Here is an 18224-nt window from a genome sequence, read left to right as displayed (position 1 = left end):
AAATCACTCTAAATTAAAGTGGGCGGCACCTCACCCGAGGGCCCTGCTAAATACTATTTTTAATATTGAGTGCCACTTAAAGACTAATTCATTAAATGATTTTTTTTTTATTATATATTTTATTGCTTTCAAATGACTTTGTTGAAACAATGAATTGCAAATTCTTTTTGGAGCTACTAAATTTTAAATTATTGACAATTTATAATTAAAAGCCTTGCAGCTTATTGTAGTGCTGTATTTTAAGCTGTGCCTGCCTTACAAAATATCAGAACATGATTTTCTATGAATGAGCACTTACCTGTTAGTGCAAGCGATAATATTTTTAAGCAAATTAAAATGCTAAGCAACTTCAATATTTTAGAAATATATATACATTTAATGTTAAAGACGTTTTACCAATCTATGCGTTTCATACTTAGCTTCAAACTAATAACTTCACTTGATAACTCTCATTTGACCATATACTTCATTTCAGTTGGTTATTGATAGAAACATGTGAATTAAACATATTGATATAAAATAAACACAAATGACAGAACTAGCACACATGATTTGTCATACAAAAACATTTTATTTCAAACATATGTCAATAGAAGGATATCATAATCACAATTTATTTGTTGAATGCTTATTAGAAATCACTATTTCAAGAACATAAAAATTCTTCAGGGGTTAATTTTTATCTGCATCTTCAAATGTTCATTTACCTGAAATTAGAATGAGAGGAAGGAAAAAAAACCCTTTTATTATACTTATCAATCTTCAAATATGATATACATTTTATTTCCAACTATAACGCAGTCTTTAGTCTTATAAGTACACATAAACTGTGCACAATAGCACTTTGTCGACATTGAAGCAACTTGACACCATTTTATGACAGTATGAAACAAAATGCATCAACTGTGTTTTGCAAGGGAGGCCTGACATGTTGAACACAGATGCACTTGTTCATGTCTAGATGTATTTACCTAGGGCTTGACACATCCCAGGAGCCAAGTCGCCATGGCACAAAAAAAATTTACATTGGCATCTAAAATTTTTTATGCATGATTACAAATGTTTTGGAATTTATGTCTGTGCATCTTCTAACATTGGGAAGGTCATCAAGTGCCGGAAAAGTTTGAATAATGTTTTTTTATTTTGCACTATTTCTCTTAAAAATATGCTTGGCTGTCAAGAAATTTTGGTGATGCGTAAAATGTTTTTAATTTTGCAAGTCATGTTTCTACCCTAAAATTTTGGTCACAGACACATGAAGCAAAAAACTGTTTGGCAGGCAGCTTATTTTGTTTTTCACTCTAATTTTAGCTTCGCTCTAAAACACATCTTTAGCAATCTCTTGTAGATCGGGGAACCCTCATTTATATTAACAGAGATTTTGCAGTGTCGTATGACATCACTGTAGTTAAAAGGTATATTATTTGTTGTGAAGGGTATTGATTGTTTTATTATTTTCATTGACAAAATTTGCTCATTGGTGAATATGATTATAACTTTTTCAAAGAATTAATATTATTGTTTTTCACTTAGCAAAAATTCTCAAGGTTTTTTTCAATGTCTTCCCTTTCATTTATATAAAGTTAAACCTTGTTATTGCGCCAGCCCCACTTAGCGCCACAAATTTTCAGTGAACAAATATTCCATACATGGGCTATAATGTAAAACACCAATTTTAGTGTGTACATCTTATAATGCCAACTATTATTTTGATTTATACAAAGTCTATGTGTCATTTTGCGAGAATTCCCACATCTTCTTTCCCATCATTTTGCTTTTTTTATATAGGAGTTGAAGATTTATCTTTACATTCCATTATTATTATTGGTCTATATAACAGCCTGAGCAAATAATTTAAAGAATAAAGACTGGAGTGTGGTCAAAAGGTTTTGACAGTGCTTTACAAAGCCCATTTATATAGCGCCAACCTATGCAAAGAAATGGAATTGTTGATAAGGGAAAGTGTACCACACAAGCATACTGCTCCAGTTTGTTCAAGGTTGCTAAGACAAGTTTTTCAACAGTGTATGTTTTTATTCATGTTGGTCAAGTTTAGAGCAGTACAAAAATTCATCTCTCAATTTTCCCCCTTTGTTTATTTGGTTTTTGCACATATAAAATGTGCCACTAAATTTATGCAGAAAATATCAAGATCATAATGTATCAAGCACAATTTTTATCATACAATAATATTCAAAATATTTTTTTACACGCTCAATTTATTTAGACAAAAAAAAAACCAATTTATTTCATTAAAAAAAATTTCATTTAGCAAAACACATAGAATGTTCTGATATTATAGTGATTGCAGATTCATATTTCATTTCCTATGTAAATATTTTCAATACAAACCCAAATATACATGGACTATTTGATATTTTTCAGTATTGATTTGCGTGACATTATAGTCATTTATATTTCTAGATAACGCATTTACCGGGCAAAAAAATATTAAGAATACCTTTAAAAAACTCTTGCTATATAGTATGATAGCATTAAAATAATTCTTACCTTAGTACACTATCTACCAATAAGTATTTGGACACCTGTGATAGAAAAGAAAAACTAACTTTATTCAAAATCAATAGTTGGTAGAGCCTCCACGAGAGGCAATTACAGCGTCAACCCCCCGGGGCATACTTTCCACAAGTCCTTGTGTGACGGCTAGTGGTATTTTCTTCCACTCGGCTTGGAGAAGACATGTCAGTTCCTTCACCGATTTTGGACGGGTAGGGCACCCCTTAATTCGGCGATCCAACTCGTCCCAGAGGTTCTCGATAGGGTTCAGGTCTGGGCTCTAGGCAGGCCAGCCCATTCGATGAACCCCATTGGCACCATACCAAGCCTTGGTTAACCTCGCAGTATGACAGCTGGCATTGTCGTCCTGGAAGTAACAGGGGTCCACCCCGTAAAACTGCCACAACGTAGGAAGCACATTGTCATCCAAAATAGTGCAGTAGGCATCGGCGTTGAGCTTACCATGAATGGGGACCAAGGGTCCCAGTCCATACCGGGAGAAACACCCCCAGACCATAATTCCACCTCCGCCGAACTTAACCGTTGGCACAATGCATTCTGGCAGGAGACGTTCTCCAGGCAGACGCCAGACCCAGACCCTGCCATCCGAACGGTAGAGGGTGAACCTTGATTCGTCACTCCAAAGAACCCGTTTCCACTGATCTACGGTCCAATTTCGATGTGCTTTGCACCACATTAACCGAGCAACGCGGTTGGACTTTGTGATCAAAGGCTTATGGGCAGCAGCACGACCATGAAAACCAATCAGATGTGCCTCCTTACGGATGGTATTCATTGAAACAATACTCCCGGATGCCTGTCGAAACTCCTCGCGGATGAGGGCCATCGGTTGGGTGCGGTTCCTCCGAATTTCTCTGGACAGCACCCGTCGGTCTCTATCTCCCAGTTTCGTTGGTCTGCCGACTCGGGGCAAATTCCGACAATCACAGCTCACCTTCCACTTCTTAATCACATAGGCCACTGTCGATTTTGGGTACTTCAGCTCGCTAGATATGTCCCTTAAGGATCTGTCATTTTTGTGATACCCGATAATTATACCTTTCTCGAAATCAGAGAGCTCCGAACTGCGCGGCATCTTGCATGCGACTAATGCCGATGTTGTTTCCTACACGATATATACCGGCGGAGGGCGTGACGTATCTCAGGACCGCAGATATCGTCATTTGCATAGGTGTCCAAATACTTATTGGTAGATAGTGTATAAACATGCTAGCTACTCCGTCGTGGCTTCGCTCGCCGATGTCAACATACGCGTACGTAGACCACTTGGAGAATTTACGATGAATAACTTCAACTTCAAAGACATCAACGATATAAAGGAAGTTTTATTATTCATTTCTGTTGAATAAAATTGTTTGATACATAAAAAAAAACCAGCATATTTCACCGCTAAATATTAAAGAGCGCGATCTCGCTGCAACTTTCTCTCTCGGCGAAATTTCTTCGTTTCCAAGATGGCCGCCGTGAACTACTGCATAACGACTGGTGCTTGGCAGTCCTTAGCTGCGGTCCTAAGTAACTACTAAAAAAAAGTCCTTTGCTTAGAGATAGTATCAAAAAGTCCAACTACACTGGCCAGCTAAGGACTAATCGGCGCTCAACTACTTTTTTTCGGCTAAGGACCGCAGAGATAGTTCACCCCCTGACTGCTAATATTAGAAGACTCACGGACTATTGCTTAGATTTAAGCCATCTCTTAGCGTATAGATTATAAAAATATTATAAAAATACTACATGCGCATTTCTGGACGCTAAAAAACTCACCATAAACGAGAAATCTCTGTCAATCGTACACTGATGTCGTCTGCCATAAAAAAGTAGCAGGACCGTGACACATCATGGTCACACATCACTTCCGAGACCACGCCCACTGATTCAAGGCGGCAAGCGCAAAGAGATGAAACAGCCCTTACTATACAGCCCTACCTAAATCAGAGAAACCCCCATGTCTAAACTTGACCGTGGTGAAAACCGTAGTAGTTCACTGAAAAAAACTTACGGATATTCAAAAAAACTGAAAAACGTTTTCTCAAACGTTCGGTTCTACACAACTGAAACTATCCTGGAATGTTAACACAACCGCAAACAAATATGATGACCTACTTTAAATATAACCTGCAACAACCGTGAGGGCTACCAACTTATTAGAACAAAATATCCCAAATCGTCCCAATTAAGGCCGTTGTCCGACTGTACCTACTCTGATAACAAAAACTTGTTTTCGACATGATTTTCATATGACCATTATTAGTTTAAAAAAAATCTATTCTTCAAAAGAAAAATAATTAATAACTGATTCGAAACGTGTGTGTGTAAAACTAGATAAAGCTAAAGGCCGCACTACCACGTGATGATTGTGTGTGTACGTCTGGGGGAGGGGGGGCTCTCACATAGCACAGTAAATCAGAAGGATGAATATGCTTATCACTCTGAAAGGTAAAGTGCCCAAAATCCGTCTCCTGCCCTAAATTCGTCCCCCCCATTTAAGTTCAGTTGCACAGTGCTAACATCTTGGGAGAGTGCAGGAAACACTTCAGAATGATTTAGCTGGCTACTCGAAGTGACACAATTGCTTTGTTCTATTCATTTACACTTTAATTTTCCAAAGCCCTTTGTGGCAACTTGTTACAGTATGAAATCGACTTGAAACAGTTAGGCTGCCGGCACACTACGGTTCGGCTGGTGCGGTTGATCTTATCAGCAACCGTGGAATTTCGCGTGAAACACACACTGCTGTTAGCAACCGGGTTTTTTTTATTTTTTAATGTCACGTGACATCTCGGGATTGGCTAAATTATTTTCGCCAAGCTGAAGTTGGCTCCAGTTAGCATGCGAATTCGTGCTCATAAGCTGCATTGCAGTAAAACCCCCTCTTAACGGATACTCCGTCTTTTACGGACAAATAATAATTTACAGTTGTATAATATATAAAAGTATGAATTTCAAACCTCTTTTTAACGGTCACCCATTTTACATGGATTTAATTTTTTTGTCCTGTCCGTGTTCACAAGGAGGAGGGGTTTTACTGTATATACTAATAAAAATATTCATGTAATGGAATTTAATTTTCTGTAACAATATTTGCCGTTTGAAATTAATTCAAAGTTGAAGAAAGACAACCTACAAGTTGACCCATTTTTGATGCTTTTACGATTCGTGACCAAATCGCACAAATTTTTTTATATATGATGACTGGAATCATCATAATTAATTTAAATAACATATTAAAAAATATTTTTGAAGTTTAAAAAAATTGGCCATGAATTTAGCACGTTTTTCTTTGTAATCAAAGTGAATTTCCAATTAATTAAATTTCTAATTAATGGAAATTAAGCATAATAATAGTAATTTTGGGAAACCCCATATGACCAAAAAAAAGGCAAGGAAAAAATTATTTTCTCCTATTTAAAAAAAATATATATTTCTTTTGATGGTCAGGAAAAAAGAATTCAGATAGGAAATCGGAATGAAATTTCTGAAAATTTCCTGTTTTAAAAACTGTAAAAAATCAAATTTTAAAAAACATTGATACTCATTAGACCTTTTAGTTCCCAAAAATGTTCATTTGGGGAAATTCAAGTATTACGTCAGCATCGAGGGGGGGAGGGGGTTTCAGAATTGCGGACATTTCATGACAAAGGGGTGAGGGGGGGTTTGAAGGTTGCTTACGTCATCAACCACCCCCTTTTTTGAAGATATGAAATATATATGACACTAAGCTGCTGACGGAATTTTGCTAGTGGGGGGGGGGGGGTCAGTGTTTTGCTGATTTTTGCTGACAAGGGGGGGGGTCAAGAATGGCTGAAAATCTGCTTACGTAATACTTGAATGGCTCCTTTCATAAAAACATTTACGTGAAAAATATTTTAAAAAAATATTAAACAAAGCATTGCACAAACGCAACGTTAGTTAAAAATGGGATTAAAAGAAAACCTCATAAAAATACATGTGCACTCAATGTTTGCGCCAAGACGGTTTTTGGCAAAAAGCGATGCATGACATTAAGAAGTAACCTGAATCCTGAGATCTTTGTCCTGATCCCAGACAGCTTGTATTGCTTACCTAATCGTGAGAAATCGGAGAAATGAGCGACGCCGACGCTTTCATAGGTACTAGGTTCATCCTTTAACCAGCCAACGTTTCACGAACAGTTATTTCTATAAACTTTACTCCGATATGCGTGACTCAAATTTATTTAAGAAATTGAAGAAAAATCTCTATTGTAAAGAATTACTCAAATTTGCCGCCCCTCTGAACTTGCTAAACCGGCCCGCTTAACACCCTGTACATACGGCATCAGGGCCGCAACTAGAGAGGAGCAGGTGGGACTGGTGTTAGGGTCGTCTTAAGAGTATTATGGGCCCCCCGGGCCAAGGGGTTTTTAGGAGGCCCTACATGGTAAATCCTTGAAAATTTCAATCGGATCTCATTTTTGGGAGGCCCCTCTTCTCTTGAGGCACCCGGGCCGTGCTCGGGTGGGCCCATGCGTTAAGACGGCACTGACTGATGCCCCGAACTCCGAGCCAGACAGGAGCGCAAATGTTAACCTTTCATCTCTCCTTCAATATTAAAAGGGGGCGCCAAAATGCGTGCTTGCCCCGGCTGACCACGTATGCCGTTGTGGCTCGGTACATCAGTATGTATGTTGCAAGGTTTAAGGTACATACAGGGCCGCAGATATTTTTTTAACTGGAGCTAGCAAGCTTTTGGCGTCCCCGTGTAAGGAAAGGTTAGGAGGAGTGGTGTTAAAGGGGCAATTCGGCGCCCCCTCTAGTTCAGCACTCGATACAATGGACCCGCTCTCCCTAGTTGCGGCTTTGTAAATCAAAAACTGCTTGAAAAGAACGGTAGGTGTGAAAATTGTCTTAGTGCACTCTTCGATATTACCCGCATACAACGTTTTGTCTAGATCAGCGGTTCTCAATCTTTTTTGAACCACAAAGCCCTTTCCAGTATATAATTTGGAGGATATTTGGCATAATTTGGCATATGGCGGAGCCCCGTATGCCTATTTTTTTATTTATTCATCAAAGTTACTGATTTATTTTTATTCAAAAATAGTAATATTTTTTTCAAATTTACTGGTTCTTTTTTTATTTTCCTCGAGGGCCGCGGAGCCCTTGGGAGTTGACGCGGAGCACCGGTTGAGAACGGCTGGCCTAGATGGTTTTTTTTTAATTGCAGAAACAATAGATAGACAGCCACATTCATATACGATACAAAAATAAATACCAAAAAAACAGAATAATGAAAGCAAAACACACGCAATGTAGCTCTTAGGGACATATTTCCTCCCCGGTTCATACTTAGGCTTTTAATAAATGTTTCAAAAGTTTGATATATGGAATTTGTCTAATTATTTTTATTTCTGATAATTTTTTATGAATTTATTAGAAATGGTTGGGCACCTGGCAATTTGTACTTTTTTGGATGAGGTAACTAATTGGTATTTTGCTAAAACGTTATAATCGGGATCCAATGCATTTCATTCAAGTGTTCTAAAATATACATCTCGGTTTCAGCGTAATCACGTTAGTTTATGAATGTCATTGTAACCGAGTTTTAATATATGCTCATGTAGGAAAGCAAAAAAATTTCATTAGTAAGAAAAATTTAATTTTTTCTTCATCGGTTTTTTTTATTGTTATTAGTGCAAAAGCGCGAAACAAAGAATTAGCTTCTGTCGAATAGAACTTCACCATACTTTTCCCCTCATTTTTATGGCAACCTGAGAAGGAGAGCAATTCCTTTGTCCAGTGCATCCGAAATCCCATCACCCTCCTCGTCAAACCACTTAATAGACAATGGAAGACAGCAACCGCAGGTCCAGCCGAACCGTCATCAGGGTGTTCAAACCTTTGCAATACATGATGGAAGCTTTCCGGTTACCCCAACCGTCGAAAAAAATGTTGATTTTCTCGGTTGAAAAACCGCGCTCAGCGGTTGCAGTTGTATCTGTGCGTTGACAGAATAAAACTATAGATGATGCCTTCCCCCCCCCCAACCGCGTGCAACCGCGCCGTAGTCAGGTCCCGGCCTTAGGCTAACTGCATACTCCGGTTCGGCTGGTGCGGTTGATCTTATAAACAACCGTGGAATTTCGCGTGAAACACACACTGCTGTTAGCAACCGGGGTTTTTTATTTTTTAATGTCACGTGACATCTCTGGATTGGCTAAATTATTTTCGCCAAGCCGAAGTTGGCTACGATTATCATGCGAATTCGTGCTCGTAAGTTGCATTGCAGTAAAACCCCTCTTAACGGACACCCCTCAGATGCGGTCACCCCCCCTCTTTTACGGCCAAATAATAATTTACAGTTGTATAATATATAAAAGTATGTATTTCAAACCCCTGATTAACGGTCACCCCTCTTTCATGGACGAAGTTTTTAGTCCTGTCAGTGTCAGCAAAAGAGGTTTTACTGTATATACTAATAAAAATGTTCAGGTAATTGAATTATTTAATTTCCTGTAACAATATTTGCCGTTTGAAATTAATTCGGAGTTGAAGAAAGACAACCCAAAAGTTGACCCATTTTTGACCGCTTACAATTCGTGACTAAATCGCACAATATTTTTTATATATGATGACTGGCTATTCAAATAACATATTTGTGAAGTTTCAAAAAATTGTACATGAATTTAGCACGCTTTTCTTTATAATTGAAGTAAATTTCCAATTAACTAAATTTCTAATTAATGGAAATTAATCATAATAATTATAATTTTGGGAAACCCCATGCGACTAAAAAAGTTATTTCTGTTGATGGTCAGGAAAAAACATTTTGCCGCCCCTCCGAACTGGCCATCCCGGCCCACTTAACACCCTGTACATACGACACCAGGGCCGCAACTAGAGAGGAGCAGGGACTGGTGCCAAAGTCGTCTTAAGAGTATTATGGACCATCCGGGCCAAGTGGTTTTTAGGAGGCCCTACATGGTAAATCCTTGAAAATTACAATCGGATCTCATTTTTGTGAGGCCTCACTTCTCTTGAGGCCCGGGTGGGCCTATGCGTTAAGACGACACTGACTGATGCCCCGAGCTTCGAGCCAGAGTGGTGCGCAAATTTTATCCTTGAATCTCTCCTTCAATATTAAAAGGGGGGGGGGGCAAAATGCGTGCTTGCCCCGGCTGACCACGCATGTCGTTGTGGCCCTGTACATCAATATGTATGTTGCAAGGTTTAAGGTACATACAAGGCCGCAGCTGGATACTTTTTTAACTGGAGCTAGCAAGCTTTTGACGTCCCCGGGTAAGGAAAGGTTAGAAGGAATGGTTAAAGGGCCAATTCGGCACCCCTCTAGTTCAGCACCCTGTACAATGGACCCGCTCTCCCTAGTTGCGGCTTTGTGTGTGTATGTAAATCAAAAACTGCTTGAAAAGAACGGTAGGTGGGAAAATTGTCTTAGTGCAACTCTTCGATATTACCCGCATGCAACGTTTTGTCTAGATGTTTTTTCCATTGCAAAAACAACGGATAGACAGCCACATTCATATTCGATACAAAAATAAATACCAAAAAGACAGAATAATGAAAGCAAAACATACACAATGCAGCTCTGAGGGACATATTTCCTCCCCGGTTCATACTTACTTTTTGTACGAATTTCTTAGAAATGGCCCCCGGTAATTTGTACTTTTTGGATGAGATACTAATTGGTTGTTTTGCTAAAACGTTATAATCGGAATCCAATGCATTTCATTCAAGTATTTTAAAATATATATCTCGGTTTTAACGGCGTAATCACGTTACTTTATGAATGTCATTATAACCGAGTTTTAATGTATGCTCATGTAGGAAAGCAAAAAAATTGTATTAGAAAAATTTAACTTTTTCTTCATTGGTTTTTTTTATTGTTATCAGTGCAAGAGCGCCAAACAAATAATTAGTTTCTGTCGAATAGAACTTCACCATTTAGTTCCTCGAATTTGTCTTTCCCCCTCTAATTTTTTTATGGCAGCCTGAGAAGAAGAGGAATTCCTTTGTCCAGTGCATCCGAAATCCCATCACCCTCCTTGTCAAACCACGAATTGTGGTTGCATCTGTGCGTTGACAGAATAAAACTATAGATGATGCCTTCCCCCCCCCCCAACCTCAACCGCCTGCAACCGCGCCGTCGTCAGGTCCCGGCCTTATACTGACGCCTCATGGCAATTTTTTCATCAATTAGTTGATAATTATAATACATATTTCTATAATATATATTTATTTGATAAATATGGAGTACTACTTGAATATTGCGTTCCAGTTGTCACAGCCGTGTAGCTGTAGACGTTTGGTCAAGAGCCGTCGTGATTTTTTGTTATAACTGGAGTTCTAAATCCACCCCCTTTGAGATTCTCAAATTCGACGCGGGAACGGATTTAGGACACTGATGTATTTTTCTTGTAATATATTTTATTTTTTCGATCACTTAGACTAGTTTTGATTGATGTATGTTCACTTGTCGACCAATTTATAATGTAATTAACACTTCTTGGAAAGAAAATTAATGCTATCAACCATTTTACGTAATACAGTAATGATATGCTGGTAGGTAACTATCGACCACCCAATAATTACGCACGTGATTGCTTTTGAAAAACTAATACGGAAAAGTGTTTTCCGTTTTTGGATCGGACGAATACTAAAATAAGTAAAATAATAAATCATTTTATTGATTTGACCAGTAGATCCTACAATGAGTGGCAATTCATCGTTGCTGCTTTTTACATCCATATTTGCAAAATATACAATGCATTGGGAATATAATGAAGCACATATGTTGGTGTCAGAACCATTAATATAAGAAAAAGGGAAAAAATGAATGAATGATAAACACACAGAATAAACATGGTCATAATTAGAGCTCGGATTATATGCAAATGCATATGTGCATATGCATTTGCATATTTTGGCCTTTTTTAGCATTAATGCATTTATATGCATAAAACCAAAGAATTTTCAGTATAAGTGCATATTTTTGAAGGTTTGTTTAAGCTCACTCAATTTTTTAAAATAATTTTTGGGGTTTTTTTTCACCCCGCAGGTGAAATTTATGAAGTATTTTACGAATAATATTAACCGTCTTATTGTAAAGGCTATTGTAGGCTTATTGTAGAGATATGTCAAAGTGTTAAATTTTTTTAGAAATAGTGTCGAAATTCTTAGGTTAATGCTATTTTCGTTATTGAGCAGCTACAACAAACTGAAAATTAAAAAAAATTCTTGAGTAAAAATATGAAGATATTTGCATATGCGATATATGTAGCTATATGAGGGGGTATTTTTTGTAAGTAAATACATATGCACTAAGAAATAGAAAAGATGCATTTTACAAACACATCAGCTTATTTTTTGCATAATTTTCTCATTTTTTAATACATATTTCGGAATTTTTGACTTCTCAAGATTTTTAATACATATTCTGGGGTGTTTGATGCACATTTTGGTATTTTAAGTGCACATTTTGTACTTTAAATACAAATTTTTGCATTTTTAAGTGCATATTTTTCGCATTTTAAGTGCATATTTTTGCATTTTTAAGTGCCTATTTGCATATTTTTAGAGCATATTTTGCCACTTTTTTAGTGCATATAATCCGGGCTCTAGTCATAATATATCGACAAATAATAATAGGTAAAATACATATTAAGCGGAAAAAAGCAAGTAATGAAAGTGACGAATATTAAGTGAGTATAAGGTTTTGAATTATGTTAATTGAATAATGTGTGTATTGCTGTATTTGCGTCAAGCTGCAGAGATGCCACATCGGAATTATTTAATCGATTAATTAAATCCAAAATATATAATGAAAACAAGGTCAGACTTAGCATTTCTCCCTGCAGTAGGCCTTTCCGTATTTGGATTCTTCCTATGAAACCAAAGTCAGACTTTATTATTAATGATGCTTTATAATATACGTCCTTTAATAATTCGACAAAACGAGTACTCAACCCAAGTTTTTTTAAAATGTATATGAGTACGTCGTGGTCGACATTCCTGAAAGTCCACGAAGAGGATATAAAGATGACCACGAGCTCTTGACAGCCTTTGTTGGATTAAATAATACAAAATTCAATTAAATAATTCAATTTTGAATATAGGTAAAATCAAAACCTCAAGCCACAGCCTGGGGGAACAAATGTTTCTGAGAATTTTGTTATACAAATACAAGGCCACAACAGGCGAAATGCCGAACGAGGTGGCTGAGAAAAAGATGCCCATAAAAATATGGATGTCGTATATTTCAAAAATACAGCAACCCAATTGAAAATGCAATTAATAAAAATTATAAACAATATATACACGTGATGAAATATTATACAATGCCCAAAAAGAATACTTATGGTTGTCTTATTCTAAGTATGGATAGCGTCTCGATTTACCCCAACATGTTTATCGTATTTGTTTTTAACCGTGTCAATTGTGTTAGCTTACCCCCGGAGGTAGTAAATTGTATTTCATTTATTAACAACCCTATTAGAGAAAAATTCCCTGCGACACCATAACCTTGCGTTGTCTCTCACCAATCGATGCTGGTGTCGCCTTGTAAAAGCAGTCGATTGGCGGTATATTAAAGTTCAGGGTCCATCCCATTGAAAATTTCGAACACTTCCATCATATCTCCTCGACACCTGCGTTCATCCAATGTAAACATATTCAAAAATTAAAGTCTCTCTTCATAAGTCAAGCCCCGTGTGCCAATAAGGACACACGTAGCTCTTCTCTGCACCCCTTCAACCAAGTCTATGTCCCTCTGTAGGTATGGTCTCCAAAACCTTACAGCATACTCCAGTCCAGGACGAACTAAGCCTCGGAAATGCGGAAGAATGCCTTTAGGAGAAAGTGAAAAGACCTTTTTCAAAATGAGACATCATCTGCGAATATGCCAGTAATCCCATCGATACCCTGATCGAGTTTATCGATAAAAAGTGAAAAAAGTATGGGGCCAAGGACACTTCCTTGAGGAACTCCACTTGTGACGCCTGTCCAACCAGAGAATTCTCCGTTCTCCATAACTCGTTGCGACCTATCTCTTAACTACGATTCTATCCAATTCAGCAAGTTGCCCCCAATTCCAATCTCGTGTAAACGCTTCAAGAGTTTGCCATGTTGGACCCGATCGAATGCATTCTGGAAATCAAGGTAAACAACATCTACATTTTTGCTCTTACCCAAAGACTTAGTCACGTGATTATAGAAGCAAAGGAGGTTAGTTACACATGACTTTCCCTTCCTGAACCCATGCTGATTATCCGAGAATACATTATTCTCGTTTATCCACTTCACAAACTGCCCTTTGATGATAATTTTCAAAATTTTCTAGATGGAGCTCGTCGAACTCACTGGACGGTAATTGGGCACAGTTTCTCTACTACCCTTCTTAAATATCGGAACAACATTAGCAAGTTTCCAATCCCTTAGGACGATACCATGAGCAACACTACTCCTTGTACATCTGTGCGACTGGCCCCAAGCACATTCCCTGAGGACCCTGGGATAGATATCATCTGGTCCTGGTGCTTTGCTTGCACATACATTTCGTAGAAGATTTAGGACCTCCACGTCTTCTACTTGAATATCGTTGAGGGTTTTATTACCCCATGCAACACCCGTACATCTAATATCATTATCTCTATTAGAAACTGACGCGAAAAAGTCATTGAAAGCACTACACATGCCTACATTGCTCTCTACCCTAGAGCCTCCTATCGAGAGGGGGGCCAACTGTCCCCTTACATCCATTATTGACGTATCGAAAAAATGATTTTGAGTCAGAGCCAATGTTATCTGCCAACCTAGATTCAACTTCCTTTTTACTATACCTTATCGCTTTCTTCAACATTCTTCTTTCATCAGTAAACAATGATAGGTCTCGTCCATTTTTATACTCACTAAATGCCCTTTCTTTTCAAGATAAAGGTTACGCACGCTATCCGTGAACCATAGAGGGTACGATGTACAAACACGCTTTTTTCGAACAAACCCGAACAAAATTAAAAGTTGACAGCAAAGCATTTTTACCAAGCAATGAAATGTTAAGCAAAAATTCATTTATTATTAGTGTAACGGTGCCTTTTTGATGCCCGTTACCTTTGTGAATTCCAATTAAATATATTGATATAATTGAATGAAGATGCGTCGTAACGATATTCAAAAATTAAATATTCAAATAAAAATTACTGAAAGACATAGTGCAAGATTCTTTAAGACCCTTCGACTTTACTCACGACATCTTAATGATCATGATACACAACAATCATACCATATCGAATAACACTCTACTAATAACTAAACATTGTTAATTAATAATTCAAGATACTGGAACTCTCTAATCACCTTAATGAATTAAAGTCACTCACCTATCTTGCTCCATTGAAGTTTGGCCCTTTTCCATTCCGCGCGAGAGACAGTTCGAAAAACGCGACAACCCTCCGCAAAAACTTGCCCTCTCTCTGCCAAAAAGCCTCGTGTGTTTTTCATACAAAATTGACGAAGATTTCTATTGGACGAAGGCTATCGCCCGATTTCTGTAAGGGTTTTTCATTGTCCCAGAGGCACAACGTCTGTCTGGAGCGAGTTGTAATTGTGTTATGTACTTATTCGGTGAGTCGTGGAAATCCCTGGTGAGGGAAAGGTGAGCACACCTGTTGGTTTTGTGGTTTCTCTATGGGAAGGCGGGGAAGAGATTGAGTGTAGGTGCGATCGTGACATTAGGTCTGCCCCGTGTGCCCTATTTGTCTTCAGTCCATTCAATATTATACACTCATGTCTATAAATTGAGGTTAATACCAGCTCCGGCAAATAAAGGTTTAGAAACAAAACAAACGTTACTTATTCATAAAGCCCATTTATTAAACAAAAGATGAAGAACAAAAACGATGGTGTATGTATGATACCATTCATAAAAACTACGATTTTTGCTCCCTGGAGCAATTGTAAAAAATATCTCCTTTACAAAAACTTACTATTACATGGTTGGTATGATGGTTAATACTTTGTATGTCTCCCATGCGATGAAATACAGTCCGTACAACGCCTAGGCATGCCGAGTATCAAATTATCGATCTGACCTTGGGGAAGATCACTCCACTCAGCAAGCAATGCACTCCGAAGTTCCGGTACACATGTACCGGAGCACTACACATCACCGAGCAAACATCGTAAACGAATGCCTTGAATCTGAGGATATAACCCGTATGGAATGGCTAGCATTCTCACCTGACTTGAATCCGACAGAGCATGTGTGGGACATGATTGGCCGACGAGTTGCAGCCCGTCAACCATCTCCTACATGTGTACCGGAACTTCGGAGAGCATTGCTTGCTGAGTGGAGTTATCTTCCCCAAGATCAGATCGATAATTTGATACTCAGCATGCCTAGGTTGTACGGACTGTATTTCATCGCATGGGAGACATACAATGTATTAACTATCATACCAACCATGTTATAGTAAGTTTTTGCAAAGGAGATATTTTTTACAATTGCCCCAGGGAGCAAAAATCGTAGTTTTTATGAATGGTATCATACATACACCATCGTTTTTGTTCTTTATCGTTTGTTTAATAAATGGGCTTTATGAATAAGTAACGTTTGTTTTGTTTCTGAACCTTTATTTGCCGGAGGTGGCATTATCCTCAATTTATGGACATGAGTGTATAAAAAAGATCAATAACACTTACTCCTGAATCCCCCAAGTACGCAAAATTACCAGCTGAATCAGAGGGCAAAGCTCCATTTAATAAGATCATATTATTGAGGACAGCGTAATCATATAAAGCACGACCTTATTTGTCATTTTAACCAGGGACTTAAGATTAATAAAATCATCTGATTGTAATATAGGGAACTAGGGCATACTGCCAACGCGAGCGTTTATATCTCCCAATAGCATTACATGTTCATAATTCATCGCAAAATTAGACAAAACATGAAAAAATATATACAACTCTTCATCGGTTTCGTAGTTTGGGGGGGGGGGGGGGGATAACAGGCACATACAGTGCATTTAAAACAAGCGAGCGTCAACTCAATCATAAGAAAAATCGTGTCTTGAACAATATATTATAATCAATCACCAAATTTCTCTTAAATCCAAATATATATCCTTCACTGGCCTGCCCAATTCTGTTTCCCCTTACTGCATATTCCTGTATAGTTACAAAACCATCAAATAACTTTTCCGTTTGTATATCTAGTGTTCCAGATACCTCACAGAGAAAGAAAAACTCTAAATTAGATATTTTTTGTTCCAAAATTGTGGAAAATGAGATTTATTTAAAAAACCCGCAATATATTATAAGAAAGAAATTTAAATGAGCTAGAGTTAACTTCTAGTTTGCTGGTTTTAAACTTACGTTCATCTTCATCAGCACCAGGCTGTCCAAGCTGCATGAGTCGAACACTATGATATTCATGCACACGCCACAATGATAGATCAGATCCACTCGCAATATGATAACTATTTGCAGAAATCAAAAACTTATTTACATTATTAGGATCAAAGTTGTCATTTGATTTTGAATTAGTGTTTTTCAGTAATGGTATGTGTATAGTTGAACAGTTCTCCATCCAGCGAAACACTGGTGACAAACATATGGTGAAACACTGCTTGGTTTCACCATATCCCAATTAATGTGATTTTCATCAATTTGGGTGTACATGTTGCGGGATTCAGCTCCACTGATTTCCAGACCCCTCCGTGGCGGTGGCTGCTAGTTTGGTTTTACGTCCTCACAGACGGTGTTCGAAAAGTGACCATATCTACATATTTTCGAATTCAAAAACAGTTTGTCGAAACGAATTCTAAAGCGTTCATTGTTCATTCACTCGAGGAGTGGCAAATTCCCACAGCTTCCCTCTGGCCAGTCGTACACGTGTAGAGTAATCCTCAGAGATGTAGTAGTGGGCGTCTTTCAGTTGTGAAGCGGCACGCAAAATTTCATTTTTTTTTTGTTAAAGTCACGCAGACAGCATATTAATGCCTTGGGTGTTTTTTTAATTTGTTAGCACTAAGTCTATGCGCGCGTTGTAGAGCAATATTTTTCAAGCTCGACCGACAGCCCATGAACTGTGTGACGAGTCTCTTGCAATCCTCCCAAGTGTCAGTGTCAGCTTCGGACTCCTCGATGCCCTTGATTATCATATTGCGACGATTTCTGTTCTCCAAGTCGTCTATTTTTTCACCTGCTGATGGAAAAGCTATGGAACTATTTGATATATTCTTCAATTCAAGATGATTCTTGACCTCCCAAAATTCAACTGCTTATATGTGTGCGTATTGATATAAACCATATACTCTTTGTTAAACGTTCTTTTGGGACATATATGTAATATATGTTGATTTCTCTGTTATTAAATTTTCTAGATCACTGATAATTGAAACGATACCCTTATTGCACATAACATTAGAATATATCTGGCAATAAAAATACTAAATCGTAGGACTAAATGTCCTTCAATTTGGCAGGCTGATTGCATATGATGCTTTAAAAAACTCCTGCAACTTATTCTAAGTACAAAAGTAAGAATGACAACATTGCAATAAATTTTTGACTGTTTTAATACTGAGATAGCTTCTGAGGCCAAAAACCTAACACTGATGCCCTATCACACATATTTTGTGAATAAACAACTCTATTTTGCTTACCAAATTGAACACAGGTAATCAGTAGGTTAAATATAAAATATAATTTTAT

General features: G+C 37.7%; 1 protein-coding gene across 10 annotated transcripts in view; it reads left to right on the top strand.

The window, feature by feature from the left end:
• The window catches only part of cnc (NFE2 like bZIP transcription factor cap-n-collar), a 662445-nt gene that overhangs the window by 316297 nt on the left and 327924 nt on the right, over positions 1-18224 (top strand). The window lies entirely within an intron of this gene.

The sequence above is a fragment of the Pholcus phalangioides genome, unplaced genomic scaffold, assembly GCF_987345545.1.
Source record: "Pholcus phalangioides strain wild (caught in Gottingen) unplaced genomic scaffold, Ppha-v1.0 ptg000011l_1, whole genome shotgun sequence".
NCBI lineage: Eukaryota > Metazoa > Arthropoda > Arachnida > Araneae > Pholcidae > Pholcus > Pholcus phalangioides.
This window is presented reverse-complemented; position numbering and strand designations above follow the sequence as displayed.